Source organism: Ptychodera flava, chromosome 9 (assembly GCF_041260155.1).
Source record: "Ptychodera flava strain L36383 chromosome 9, AS_Pfla_20210202, whole genome shotgun sequence".
Classification (NCBI taxonomy): domain Eukaryota; kingdom Metazoa; phylum Hemichordata; class Enteropneusta; family Ptychoderidae; genus Ptychodera; species Ptychodera flava.
In genome coordinates, this window is record NC_091936.1 from 16,816,822 (window position 1) to 16,833,010 (window position 16,189).

Sequence of the window (16,189 nt, forward strand, 5' to 3'; positions counted from 1 at the left end):
TTATGGGGACGTGGGTTCAAGTCCTACATGGGTCATTTTTTCAAGCCCCAAATATTTGCTGTGCAGAGACACTCAGATGTAGACTTTGTGTGTTTTTCAATTTAGTTTCTACTATATATATATATATATATATATATATATATATATATATATATATATATATATATATATATATATATATATTTATATATATATATATATATATATATATATATATATATATATATATATATATATATATAAGATAAGATAAGAGTATGTATGTATAAAGATATCTTTAATATGCATTACATATGTAGGTAAGGCAGTATAAAACAAAGAAATGAACTAATTCCATCAAGGTTGCACTGAGTGGAATTTTCCTTCATTAGCAGACTAAGGACAAGATGTAATTCAACGTCTCTGTTGTTACTTGCCCTTAACACTTAATGAATTCAAGGTTAACCTGTTTCAGTAAGACCTGCAGTCCAAATTCGAGTTTGCGGCATGAAGTCTAAGTCGAAGAACTCCGTATTGACACAAGTTAAAGGTGCGTTGAGAGACATGACCTCGAGTGTAGCGAGTGATCGAAGTGAAACCGAAAACGAATAAATGCATGATGCTAGTTGCGCGCTTTGGACACGACCCGAGCTGCACTTCAGATGGCTATCCGTGACCTTACACACGTCCTGAGACTTTGAATGACGTCGATGCTTCCTGGACAAGATATGTTTAGCAGTTAGATAAAGAAAACAAGCCAAGTACACTACTTAAGAAGGAAGATTCTAGGTTAATAAATTTTCCGGCCGCGTCTTGACTAATTACCCCAAATAAACTGATTAAGAAGGAGGAATCTAGTTGGAAATCTCAATGAGGTACCGGGGAAGTCCAGGATCAGTCATCGGTGCAAGGTGCGCCGTGCGCCGCAGCGAATTCTGGCGACTGACGAGACCCGAGAGGAAGCAAATGCCCTTCCCCGAGAGATGATAGCTGACAGGTTAGCATATGCTGGGCACGGAAGATTAGTTGCAGCCGAGTAACTCAACGCTGGAGCAACGAGATCTGCCTGCAAAGAAGACAGCCTCCCCGAACCGGCATTAACGTTTCAATCGACGTCTTCGTAGCCTTGTTCGAGTAACGGACAACTTAATTGTAGCAAGGGCCGAAATCGTGCCCAGCAACGCTGATGAGCTCCGGGCTTCCTTTCTCCCTTTCTCATTCAGTGACGGCAGCAAACTATGCGGCATGCTGTCGCGTCGCCGGCGCACGTGTTCTGGCGGTCCGCACGTGCCGTTTGTACACCCCTTTTGATTTGATGAAGTCGCTCGGGCGTCAAGTTATCGAGTTACATCGACGTGCTCAAAATCCAGTGAGCAGGTCCCCATGTTAGTTTCCTTGATGCGTATCAATTTCTATTGATGAGATGGTCAGGAGGTTAGAACGGGGAATTAAATCTCGACAAAGTCCCAAATAATTTTCTTGTAAAATTCTTGTTGTTGAAAGATTATTGGGTAATTACATATCTGCACCGCTTCTGTGGGGAATAGTTGAGAATCTTGAAAATCGATTTATTATTAGAAGACAGTGATTTCTGGCGATACATAGAAAGCTAGTCTGTTTCTAAGGAAGCATTTAGTATGCCTCTCTCTCTCTCTCTCTCTCTCTCTCTCTCTCTGCATTCGTCGTATATATTCTACCGTAACTACCAAAATTATCATTAAAAAACGACGAAAAATATCAGCAATACGAGGCTTGAAAATTTCCTTTAAAAAAACTGAAACAATTATCCGATAAAAGAAACCTAATGAATGATTGGCACAAATAATGGAAATCAAAGCAAAAAATGTGACCGATTCAAACTAACAATCATCCGTGTATAAACCTTTCGGGCTTTGAAACCCTCTTGAAATAAACACGTGAACGCGTTTGTGAATTTCTTCCTTAAGTTTGCCCTCCACTGATGAAATGAATAAGTTGAATAAAAATAACCCATTCTTCTCTTCTTTGAAATGTATCGGTCAACAAATTTCACCCATGTTTATTTCCTTACAGGACTGCGTCTAATGACAGATCAATTCCTCCCTGGATGACCTCAAATATAAAAAAGTAAGAATCAAAAGTTACAAAAGAAGTTGTTACCAATAAGAAAATATGGATCAGATCAAAGACTGATATACAAGCTATTCTAGAATCTCTGCATTCCCTGGTAGTATGGATTTCTTGAAGTGCTTACAAATTGCAAACTAGACCAAGAGACCGAAACTTTCAAACAAATCTTCATCGATGACACACTCCAAATATTTGCTGATATTGTTTCTGCTCATGCTCTTTGTCTGTCGATGTATCAAGGATCGGAACAAACACTATAAACCACAGAATTTTTCCAATGAGAACAGGTGATCATCGATGTGGGTTTTTTTTTACTTTCTACTTGTTTTGGGTCGTAACCATCCAATAACGGAGGTACGCTATGACGTCACCAAACGAAGCTTCGTGATTGGCTGCTTTCCGCTTTCTACATCATCTCTTTATGTTTGTATAGGAATCTATGTGTAAGCTGTCTGAAGTTGTACTGAAATAAATTTTACCTGCTTGAAAAGGTATTTGAAGGAACATTAGCTATACATTCTGATTATGTTTTCATTATTTTTGTTCCAGATCATTTTTCCCTTCGTTTTTTCTAAAGTAAGTTGAAATAATCATAAAGCATTATCATAGCAAGCTCAAACGCATTTGATACAACATGCAAAGTTAATATTGACGCATTATTCTTGTCCGTCCTAGAATCCAGTTGTTAAAATTCACACTTGCATACAGGCTGTATTGGCTTGTTGAACACAGTGGCATTTGGACATCTAGGCATTTGGACTTGATTTTGCGGGTGTAGAACAAGAAACTTGACTTTAACGAACAACAATGGAGCTTTCGAAATATTTTATTCGTAGACCTGAAATTTAACTTTTGTTGGCTGTAGACGGTGAAGCACGTCTTCCACAACACGCCACATACAACCATATCAAGTGTCAAACCTCCCCAACTTTCTAGCTTTCTAAAGACTATCACCACTTGCTAGGTAACCAGTAGCCAATGTTTTCCACCCATATCATTCAGTTGATTGAGATTATAATTTACAGAAATTCAAACTAATGAGTCATGCGTTTATCTTGCCTCAGTCCCGGTTTGATGTGCCTCCGAGACGTTGACCGACTGTAGATACCTTGTAACGTAAAATCCAAGAACTGCGCACTTGTCCGTCTCTCCTGTCGCTAAACAGCCCACTATGTAACGGTATGTACCAATACTGGAATTAATAATATACATGTATTTATGAATTCATCAGTACACGTTGAACGACGAAGTAACGCAACTGCTTAGAATGCAAAAATTATCAATTATACCTACCGTACATCTGTGCACATGTCACATCAGAAAAATCTATGTAAACTATGTTACATTGATATCGACTTTCGAAAATTTCAACTCATCCTCAACATTTCAATATTGCAGTTGCATAATTTTTGCACTGAAATGGGCGCAGAAAACTTCACGGGGAAAAACAACTTTTACTTGACAGACTACGAAGAAGGACACACGAAGGACACACGAACGATCACGTTCTCGTCAAAATACAAACTCGAGTCATTTCAATTCGGATAATCCAATAAGTACGATAAGATTCCGCTGGAAACGCATGACTTACTGCAGCCTGTGCGTCCAGCAAGCCACTCCTGCGGCCTCGCTCAGCGCGGCCTCGTCTAGCTTGACGACGGGGAGATTTTCGTGGCGGGACTAAGGGGAGTAGAAGCTATTTCCAGGCCTATCCTTGCGGGGCTGGCGGCTTAATCTACGGGCTCAACTAAAAAAACCACTAGGAAAGCAACGGTCACACGGAGACCGACTTCCATACAAAATACCGTCGCGGTGAAAAAATAAACTACACATCGGTTGGTTTGATGCAGACAATCGCACAACGAAATGCTGATGTAGCGAATCAAAATTCCGCCTAGAAATTAATAATCAACTTGATAACAGTCAAAATAAGCAAATGAAAAATAAAAAAAATCACCTTGAAATTCAAAACATTGCTTAGCACCCGAGCTCTACGTGAATAAATGTTAACTTAAACTTGAAAGAGACGTTGCAAACAAAAGTAACTTAGAAATATGCTGTGATTATTAAAGGTGTTGATAGGCACGTCGCAATCAATTCAAACGATGCCTTACTTTACATTTATTCACTAAATTTTTGATATTTAGGGGGGGCAGCTTTTCAATTACGCCATCCTTTCTGTAATTTTCTTGTTTCAAGTTGATACCTTACTTTTTAATAGAAAAATCATCGTACCCAAACTCGAAACAATTCTTGAGACATGAAGTATTAGTAGTAGTAGTAGTAGTATTACTTTTAACCCCCCGAAAAACAAAGGATTTGAAGAACGAAAATCCGACGAAATTATGATTTGAACATCCCCCCCCCAGCAAAAAAAAAAAAAAAAAAAAACAGAAAAAAACCCAGAAAAAAACAAACCGACAAATAGCTGAAATAGGTTATTGGAACTTTAACCTCTAAGAGGTTCTTAAATAACTTGAAAGCAAAAACCGGAACGGTGATTGAGTATAACCATTCCACATTTTAGCATTTTAGTGCGAATTTGCGCACTATAATCAAAATAGAGCTAAAACTACCTTCCCCCCCCCTCCCCGAGCGGAGTGGGTCTCGTTTGTCAAGGCTCGCGGCTTAATTATCCACTGCCTCTTAGATAAGCTAGTGTGCAAGAAAATGCACAATAGTCACACTCGAAACAAAGTATTGAAACATATAGCAGCACGAAGTGAAATTGTCGAAGTTTCCAAGTGATGTTATCCTGGGCTGTGAAATGCGGTTGTGTACATTGTGGAGGGCGATCGATGAAGTCCTAATCGAATTTTGACCAAAATTATCGGCGTAGCCGACGTTCTCCCCGATTCCAAAAACTGCGAGGTCAGGACGTTGCCATGGTTACGAGAACCACCGTCACTTGATGTGTACAGCGCAGCGATTAAGAAATAGCGACCGTCCCACAATATACGGGACATTTTCTCTGACTTTTTTCCTCGTCAGTTATATTTCTGTAGTTCTATAGAAATGTGTTTCAGAGCAACCAGAAATTACCGGTCACTTTGAACCCTGCTTGGTGTGTGCGATCGTTCATTAAGTTCAATAATTTGGTCAAACCCGTCATAACGTAGGCTAAAACTCCAGAATGACATACAAAAAAGTACTGTGGCAACATTTGTCAAAAGATGCAGGTGTTCGCGGACCCCTTATCAGACTCGTCACTCCATTAAACATTTCCCGCCCTCGTATGACGGCGACATCGCCCTGATTGATGTGCTCGTTAATAGCTCACTCAGGTTGCAACATAATCAGACAAGCCGTGTTGTTTTTTGAAATGTACACAAAACTAATGGCCGAACTGTTGAGAAGTCGTACCCGATTACACCACGCCGGTACGGTGTGACATCATAATTCTGTACTTGCCAAAGCCGGTGGAAAAGTGCAAAGTACGAGACGATTGAGACGCTAAACCCATAGAAATTTGTACTCTTCGATTGTCTAACTGAAGTTATTTCTGCCGACATTTTTTTTCTCCAATCATTTTGCGTTTAGCTCCGGTTTTCTCGTGAAATCTAGTTCGATTATGTCGCGTGAAACGCTAATGTTCTTGAAACCAAATTCAAAAGTCGAATCGACTCTGTTAATCTCTTGCTATCTTCTCGATTACGGACTTTGTTTGAATGGTGTTTGAAATTACATGCTCGTCAAAAGGGAAATAAACTTCTCCCCGGCTACCTTCTCAAGAGCACATTCCTCCTCGCATTCTATTGCTTATTTTATTGCGCATTTCTTTCTCCTTTTTTTGCCATAGCTTGGTCTCGAATTTATAGGCAAAATTTTGAACATGAGCTCTTTGAACACGTACGACCTTTTGGATAGTTTTGGATCGCATTGCCTTTCTTGGCGAAAAAAAAAACCCGGATATTTCAAAATACTGCAACTTTGATTATTCTTCCAGAATATGCGTTTATTGATGAAGGCGTGTTCGACAGCGAAACAGGTCACCGAGTTCAATGCCACCCTTTTTAGACAGATTCGCGCTTTACTGTTCGCTTGAACGAAATAAAAGTCCCTTTTGAAAGTTTTGAGAGACAATTAAAATTGAAAGTACTGCTCAATCAGGAAGCCACTTGTTCAACACAGAATGAGTCACAACTTTTTATATTACAATAAAAAAGGTCAGACGTTCAAGTTTATGAAGCCCACATGACGCAAAACGTATTGAAGTCTTAAACTGCAAGTCCAGACTTGGTCCATGCTGTCCACCTGTTTTGTCAATTGTTTTTATCATCGGATAAAGACGCTTATTGTTATTTATAATGCGGCAAAACATGGGTAATATTTGGATCAGATTGACCTCGTACACTGTTTTCTGGTCGTGCCATTGTTTCGGCTTAATTGTGTTCTGTTATATCACTGGATCTTCAAAACCCGTTGTGGTCACGACATTGCAAGCCATGGGTCGATAACCGACAATGTACAAGAACATGACCTTTGCATCATCTCTGACTTGTTTTTGACACTTGTACTATTCCCGTCACAAGACCCAAGGTGACCCAACCATCACCCTGTGTAATGTCAGCGACAGGTCAGATTGTGCGCCAGGTTAGATATGTTTTGTCTTACTGGCTAGAATTTATTTTTGCCCATGAATTTGACAGTTATAGTCATTGCGAAGGCTGTGTGACAACGAGCTTTATTTTGACCCTAAGGTTAAGGCTCCTAAAGCCAGGTTGAAGGGCGACCGCGCTGAGGATGCAAAGCCAGCCGCTGGCCGACCTGTTCGGCTTCCCGGGGCTACTGAAGGGGCGCGCGGTGACCATTCGTAACCATTAAACTTGGGCGATAAAATCGGAACCTGTCATTCTTTCGAAGATCGACACAGTCTCTGATGTCATTACTCTGCAGTAAAAATTCAGTGTCCGTCTCCCAACAGTATGCATCACTGTCCATCGACCCTATCTTTTGTACGCATCGGTGTGCAATCCTGGGACTGATCGCAGAGCCCGTATATTCATGACGCGAGGCAGTCGGCTCTGAACAAACACACACGCGCAACAGGGCTTTACCCGTGTCCTCTGAGGCCTGTGCGTAATTAAAAGAGAATTTCTAAAGTCCATCCGTTTTATGGAGAAGTTTTTATTCCGTATTATGTGCTTCTCCACGCAGTTTCGTGCCTTGGCTTTCAACTCAACTCTCACGCATCCCGGATGCGAGTCCCCCTAGGGAGGGCGCGGTGCGTGCCTCGAGTGCGTAATGCTCGCGGGGAAATAGCCGAGAAAGTTAATCTTTGTTTCCGCGTAATAAACAAACACAACGAGACACTGAGGGCATACAAGACTCCGGAACAATTAACTGAAGGCGTCGCTCTTTGGTGTAACTCTCTTGCTAAGGCCAAGCCATCACCTTCGATCTCCAAACAACTAGAAAATCTTTTTCGAAGTAAATCGGGCAAACGCATCGCAAGTTAATCCTCAATGTACAACGGATTATCCCGGCCACTCATCCATTATATGCTAATTTTCGATGGCCGTCTAATTATGTCCTAACAATGTTGACTTGCACAAATAAATGAATTGACACTATCACGGGGAAAAAGAAGGATTCCCGGACTTCAAGTACAGTTACTATACATTGTAAATAACACGGGAGAAGGGTGCCAAGTCTTCCGTGTCCGGAGTGACGGAAATAGTTCTGGGGAAAAAAGGAGCGATACCTCCTCTGATGCGTCACTTTTGACCACTTGGCCGAGCCTTGCAACATTCAGCCGATGGTATTCGTACCGACCACCGTTGTTTCACACTGACACAGCCAAGTGAGCATGAACTCTCACTCATACAAATGCAATGCACATAGAAATTACTAGACATGTAAATAGATAAATTTGCAAGGTACATGGGCAGATATCTATATATATATATCTATATATCTATCTATCTATCTATCTATCTATCTATCTATCTATCTATCTATCTATATATATATATATATATATATATATATATATATATATATATATATATATATATATATATATATATATATATATCAAAGCACAGATGTCCTTGTGGGAAATTACAGTGCTCAATGCTAAAAGCGAAGCTTTTAAATAATAATAAAAGACAGCAGAATCGAGACCGGTGGTATGAAATGTAAAAACAAACAAGGAAGGAAACAAATTTATTAAATAAATAAAAAATCAACAAATGTGCAAATAAATCAATTGATTAATAAAGAAAGAAGAGTAATTCTTGCAGAAAGTAAGTTTGGGATAAATTCAAATAAAATCTCATTCGATATCTCTTTTCGTGGACAATTAGCGTTTTCCATGGATTGATGTTAACTGCGTGGTGATTATGTCAGCTTCCCAATTATGTGTTTTTCCCAACTTTTATCTAAAAATTTGGCTGTTGACTTGTCTTCATGACAAGACATTGAAGTAGAATGCAGATTGTCGAATTTTTAATTTACTACGCTTTTCTCTAGTCTGTCACTTATGTTGACGCATGTTGAAGCCTAATCGTTTTTCTCACCGACAAAAAAAAATTGCCCTAGAGTGTAAAAGCTATGTTTTATATCAAAATATCAAAATATCACTACACTTTAGGTATGTTGTTTACCTAACCCCAATCTTTGCACGGTTACCTCTAATGTTTATCTTTTATGCTAACACAGAGTGGTTGAAAGCTTCCCCGAAAAGATTGAGCAAGTTTGAATCCTTCTTTTTTCTAGGCAAGCATTGCTGTATGATTACATTTGGACTCCGCGATGCATGTGATTTCAGGATTAAAACATGGCAAACATCGGCAGCTGTATTGCGGTTGGCCTTGCTATTTCTACCGTGCAACAGGATATCGCAATAGGCTATCTGAGCAGCTTATATGCGCCGAACGATATTTACACATGTCCCGTCATGTATCACCTCTGACCTAACCTCTGACATCCGCGCCAAAGGGATCTTCGCATCGGGATGCGCAATCGCCCTTCTGCAAAAGAAAAAAAATACACAGATAGTTACACCTAATTAAATGTGAAGCGAGTTGAATACATAAGTTTAATCACTTCATACGCACCAAGTACTTGAGTTAATAGTTTCAAGTTCAATATAGGCTATCTTTCGTGGAAAGAAATGAATAAATTTTGCAAGAAACAAAAACAGCAGAAAACACAAACATTCGACCTTTCCAGAGTCGTTGTTGTGTTAGAGCAGCATCATTGCATCTTTATCGGCGTGACAACCATAACTAAATAGTATAGAATTATTGACAAACGTTAATCATATACCATATTAGGAACTTTAAAAATAAATCTGATTTAATAGGGATGTCAGAAAAGAATGAAACACATCTTGTCGATTCACTATCGATGATGAATGAAAACGAGGCAAATTTATTCATTTCGAGATGAATTTCTATAACTTGTAATATCGGAGTTATAACTCCAGGTGAATTGTGTGCATATTGCCTAAACAGACTTTGCGTTGACGTGACGATGATTTATTGCCAAATAAGTGCATGTGTAGTGTAGAAAAGTAGTGGTGGAGGGGACAGCGGGGTATTGTAAGATGGGGGCTTCTGAGAGAACACTTACAAAGGGTGCCAAACAATGAAACATGACCACAACACATGTTTAATGATGTCTACAATGAATGGATTAAAGTGGGGTTTCTTGATGAATTTCCACTGACGTGGATCAAAGCAACGGGCGAGGCATTGTAAGCAAACTGTTCAACGTCAGACCGGGTCTTTTGCTACGAACAATGTACAATCTCACCAACTTTTTAAGACCGTCGGGTGCGAAGCTGTCAAATGCAACGGGGGCAGAACGGCTCGTTCTAATGTAAGGAGAGAACCGGTTTGAATTTGAACTCATAAACTTGAAGCAACTTCAAAAAGTGACTGTGCGCGCGGGACGCGTGCTCGGATCATACGAAACATTTTAAGAATTAATTAATGGCACGGGAGGAGTTGGCGAGCGTCATATTTGTCAAAATAATTGGCGGGGAAAATCGATGTCGATTTCCGAGGCAAACATGGAGGGACTATATTGATACTCTGTATACTTTTCCCGTGAAATCGATTGGTGAAATTGTACATAAAGGCACCAATGCGGTTGACCTCATCCCTAAACGTAATTGCCTCCAAGAATTATCCAAAAAGAGTGACGAATTATCGAATTTTCGATCCGTCCGCAGCGAGTAGAAAGGCAGTAGTTTTTTACGTGTGCACCGACATATGTTGTTTTTCACGAATGCCTGTTTTATGAACAATTCTGTGCTGACAGATTCCAAGAAAAAAATTGAAATTGTTGAGATCCTGGCGCAATTTTACAAGGTGCGTTCATCTTTCCGACAGAAATGATGCGAGTCTGTGGAGAGAGTATTATTTCGGCAAAGCCCCGTCTCCCAGCGCTCATGGCTCACCGCGGCAGCGCCCGACTGCTAATTAAGCAATGGGCGCGTGCGCGTGTGTATTTTTCTCCCGCGAACGCCTGGGGGACATACACACAGTTTTCGTTCTGAAAGATACACTGGTAACATTGTGTGCGTTCATTGTCTCTGCTGTACATTTGCCGTAGGAAACGCAACGAAACTGCGCACAAAGGAAGTGGGTAGGAACGGACGTTCTTAATAAAACTTTGAGTGAGCACGGACAAAGAATTATTGAAAATTTCCATCTTTCGAGAAAGTAATCCTTATTTACTTTTAATGTGGAAATATTGACATTCCCACGTCAAACCAACTTTTTATTATGCGCAAATCAGTTACGCTTTTTGGGGTAAAATAGGTCTCTATGACACAGTCTTGTAAAATTACGTATCTAAGTGACCCCCTAACGCAATTTAATCTAGAAAAAAACTAAACTCATGGAACTAACTTAGTTTTTTAATGTCAAAAGTCATTATCGAATTTCGTCGATTTCAGGTAATTTTGCTGAAATGCCACTCACAATATAGAATAAAAAGTATTTACACTTCAGAATTATTGGTCACCCTTTTTATTTCTTTTATCCAGAATTTTTTGTACCTTTTCTGTACCTTCACCACAAGTTTAGATAGCAACAGATGAACAGCCGACGATCAATTCAGAAATTGGAATTCGAATTCGGTAAATCAGCAATGATTTTTTTCCAGTGCGCGTTTGCAAACTTTAATCAGTTCACATAACTAACATAGCTAAACCTGACGCAATCAGGGCGGGAACAGAATTGTCTTGTCACGCAATAATGACAGTATCGAAATGTCTTCCTGCGAATTTTGCAAAGAATTCAAATAAATAGTGGGTTCCGTTTGAATAAACCATGTTTCCGTGAAACTGTCATCAAATTTTATTATACGATTTTTACTGGCTCCGATATTGTCTTGCTCATCATTGATTCTCTGTTTGTACTACAATATTTCAATTTATCTAGTTTGTGAACGCTAGAACAAGCTTACAAGATACGCGTACATGATGAAGTCTAACCGTCGGAAGAATTTCCTATCCTTTCACGAGAGACAAGTCAGTTGGTGCGTTGATATTATGACAGAAATGTTTAAATTTGTCAATCGGCGTCATAGCCGTATGACAAGAACTAGCTCTTAAAATAAGCTAGATGTCGCCGGGGCGAAAAAAATCATATGCTTGTTTTTTTTAAATGCATTGTGAATAAAGGCTTTTATGGAATGAAATAAGCTAGAAAGCGGCAGTAAAACCTTGTCTCTTTAAAACTCGTTATGTAAAACATTTTTGGAAAGACTTTAAACTTCTTTTTTCTGTAGATTTGTAGATAATGTATTACTCCTTTCGACATTCTTTATGTGGCTAATGTATTTATAATTTGTTTATCTTCAAGCTCTTTTGGAGACTAAAACCGCTCTTTAGAGTTTATCAGGTACCCTTTTTAAATAAGATTAAATTTCAATCGTGAATACATGAATAAATAAATAATATCTTTACCTTTGTTTTATCATTTCACTAGAAATCAATTATTTGGCATTTTACATCTCGTAACACTCTCACACAGTGGTCGACAAACAGACCCATAGGCCCGCTACGGATAGAAGAACAAAAAAACATACAAACAAACAAACAAACCTCGACAGTAAAGGCGATACACACGAGAAATACCTGAGTATGAACATAGGACCCTAGAGATTTCTCTACAGTCTATGGCATGATCTAACCCTCGCTCCAATAAACTGTAAACCGCGGTAAAGCTCATTTATATTGTACAATTTTCATTTCTAACCTAGACATGATTTGGGATCATTTAGCTTAGAGGAGATAATGTAATTTCTTCTTGACTCACAAATGTGAAAACAAAACTACCTTCGCCTTTTGAGTTCACGCCCCTTGGTTTTTGTCAGCTTTGCAAAACCTCATTATTGTCTTACACGATTCTTACCTTGACACCATATCAGTTACTCAAAACCGAGACTTTCGTATAGATTCTGTTTTTATGTTTTCCAATGGCCATTTTCCATATTCAGACTTTTGATTTTATGATAATTTTGAAGTAATAGAATCCTAGTGCAGTAACAGTGTTAGTAGGAAGAAGTAGAGAAGAAGTAGATCTCGGTCATGGAAATATACAAAAATAACTGTACACGTCCTATATAGGCCTACAGTACCACATTTCTCTCACTATTGTATCTCCGTCTCGCTGTCTCCATATGTCTTCCACTTCCTATCTCTATCTCTATCTATCTCTGTCTCTGTATGTCAGTCGTCATAGGTCTCTGTCTGTCTGTCTTTCTGTTTGTCAGTCTGCCTGCCTGCCAGTATGCCTTCTCTCTTTAGTCTCTATCCATCTGTCTCCCCTCTCTGTGTCTCTCTGTCTCTATGTCTGTCTGCCTACCTGTCTACTTCGCTCTAGATGTGTATTGTGTCTGTCTGTCTGGCTGGCTGGCTGGCTGACTGGCAGATTGTCTGTCTACCTCTCTGTCTCTGTCTCTCTGATTCTGTCTCCCTGTCTATCTTTTTTCTCTGTCTGTATCTCTGTCTCTGTCTGTCTGTATGTCTCTCTCCCCTCCCTCCCTCTGTCTGTCTCTCTGTCTCTCTCTCCCTCTCTGTCTCTGTCTGTCTCTGTCTGTCTCTCTGTCTCTGTCTCTCTGTATCTGTCTCTGTCTCTCAGTTTATGTCTGTCTGTCTGTCTGTCTGTCTGTCTGTCTGTCTGTCTGTCTGTCTGTCTGTCTATCTCTGTCTGTCTGTCTCTGTCTGTCTGTCTGTCTGTCTGTCTGTCTGTCTGTCTGTCTCTCTCTGTCTGTCTGTCTGTCTGTCTGTCTGTCTGTCTCTCTCTCTCTCTCTCTCTCTCTCTCTCTCTCTCTCTCTCTCTCTCTCTCTCTCTCTCCTCTCTCTCTCTCTCTCTCTCTCTCTCTCTCTCTCTCTCTCTCTCTCTCTCTCTCTCTCTCTCTCTCTGCATTGATCAATTTGTGTACGTAATGCATTAAATTCCAGTTTTCGGTGACCGAACTTACTCAGACACAACAATAATAAAGTCATTGCAAGGTGATTTACTGGCGTGTTTACACGCTGACAGGTTCTCGCCGCCAACAACTCAACTGAAGAGGACAGTACGTGAGATTATGGACAACAAAACCATTTAGTATAGTAGCAAATTGCAAGTTAATACCGGCGTTGTTGCCCTACCCATTTTGATAGGTTTGTTGTACTGCCAGATTTCTCTCTTGTACATTTCTATGTTCCTCGTCAACGCATTGTTCGCTTCTATATTTTTATTATTTGTTTTCGCCTGGGCTGTCACAAATCGTTGAAATACTTCACAAACCCACAACAGTTGATCTGAAACCAGAGCTCGCCACTGATCGCCGTCAAGTGTCAAGCTATGCTATGCAATTTGTGTAACACGAAACCAGTTTAAGAGAACTTTATAATTGATCTTCGTACCGAGATACCTAATTTGGTTGAATAAATTAAACAAAGGGAAAAACTATACCCCAATGATTTAATAGCGAGAAAACAGAAAAGCTGTAAGACATGGGATTGTCAAAATTACGGTTTCGTTTATTACATGACCTCCCCAGATATTTGGCAAAGAGAAAGAGAATTTTAAAAATACTATTTTTAACGTTAACAGAGGCAAAGTCCACTTGAAGTGACGATTAGTCAAACACAGAAATAAAGAAAGACCTCGACCCGATTCTATGCAATTAACGCCTGTAGGAAACGGTCCAAGGCTATTGTCCTATTATGATCCTCTTTGATAAAAAGGTCAAGCCAGAAAAACACATTCTTTGATAACAATCTATACTTTAATCTCTGTTTAAATATGACCAACTCACAGTATGCACGCCTTTTTTTTGTTTTATGACCTAACGACGTCTCTCTGATCACGAGCTGCGAGGTCAGCAAATGATTATAGCGGTTCAAAACGGTCGGCGCAAACTGCAAGCCAGACGCTCTGCAGATTCTACTCACCGTCTTCGGCTGACGTCGAAACAGCGCCATCAACGGTTAACTCAAGTGTTGAATTTCGAAAGTTGTTTCATACACGACACGCTCAAGAGCAAATCTCTTTCGCACAAGTTTGAGATTAAAGTTTGATTCTTTAAAAACGGAAAATAAAAGATTTAAAGTCATTGGCGATATTGACAGACTAAATCAATCTCTGCAGCTATAATTAGATTCAAAATTGAAATACATGATATTAGAAACGGTAAAGCAAATCGCATTCGGTTTTAGTACCATGATAAAATACGAGTTGTAGATTGCATTGTATTTGCAATATACAGATGCGAGTGTTTGATTTCAAAACCTTCCTTGCTGCTTGGTTACGCGTTTGTCTGAGATATGCCTTCAGAAAACGCATTCTGTGATGTTGGTCACTGGCTAGTTTCCCGACAAAACAAATGAGGGATCCACTCCCTAAACCAGCTGAAACTCACTGTTTTGTTATTTCATGTTTCGGGAAAAAAAATATATGATAGAAGAACAACTGGATCGATCGCGATACGTAAGCAAACGCTGTTCATCAGAGGGGCATCTTCAGCGAACAAAAGCCGCAGTCTGAGATTTTCCCATGTACAGACGACCCTTTTACCGCGCAGGGATGGTAAAACACTCTCCGGAGCTGTACTAAGACATTTTAAACCCATTAGACTAGGGGCAGTGGCGGTACTTAGAAAACAGTCCCTCTTATTACTTTGTCAATAATATGGATTCTCGATTGAGATGGTTCATTTCAAAGGAAACCAACACGGAGTATGACAAGATGAAATAAAGTAATGTACAAGCAAAAAAGCGTTCATCTGTCGATTTCATCCATCATCCCTCGGTGGCCCGCGAGTGCACGACGGGGCGAGACGAACGCGACGGGAGACTCGCTTGCGGGTGAATTGTCTTGGAAACTTTTGACAGGACAGTGATAACAGCCGACTTTCACGATTGTTCCAAAAAACTATCACGCCCCCCCCCCCAAAAAAAAACACACAAAAAAAACGTGAACGTGTCTTTTGAGAATGTCGTCGCCAATCGTTTAAAAGATGAAGTGACATTTTTTCATGAAAAAATTGCACATACACTTAAACTTTTGAGTTGCGTATCTAAAGCGGAGATGTTTATTTTTTTATCTTATTGTGTAGGTAATTTCCAAAAAAATCCACGACTTAGCGGTGGGCTTCAGTTCAGGTTTCATTGTCGCTCGATCATTTTTACGACTTTTATACCTGAACATCCCAACTGACCTAGTGCAATATGTTTTCCAATAAACACACTGGTACCATTTGCCTTCAGTCGACATGTTATTGAACCCACAGCGTATGGTTAACAGGAACGTGCGTGAGTTATCTCCACGTCGACGTCAGCAGATCCCAGTGATCCATCATCTAGCAATCCGTGTAAAAAATCATTATAAATCATTGAAGAAGCCTGATAAAATGAACAAATATCAGGATTTTTTTTTAATCTTTAGGGTCCGCTGAGACCAAACAAAAACCACTAATCAACCAGAGTGATCTTGTATGCATATCATGATATGCGCGAAATCAGAAAGTAATATACAGACAGAATCAAACATATGATATTTGGTTAAAAAGACTGCACGGCCTTCACGCGACAAACGGGATTCATTGTGTACATGAGAGAAAATTTCCCTTCTTACCATTTGAGCAATGC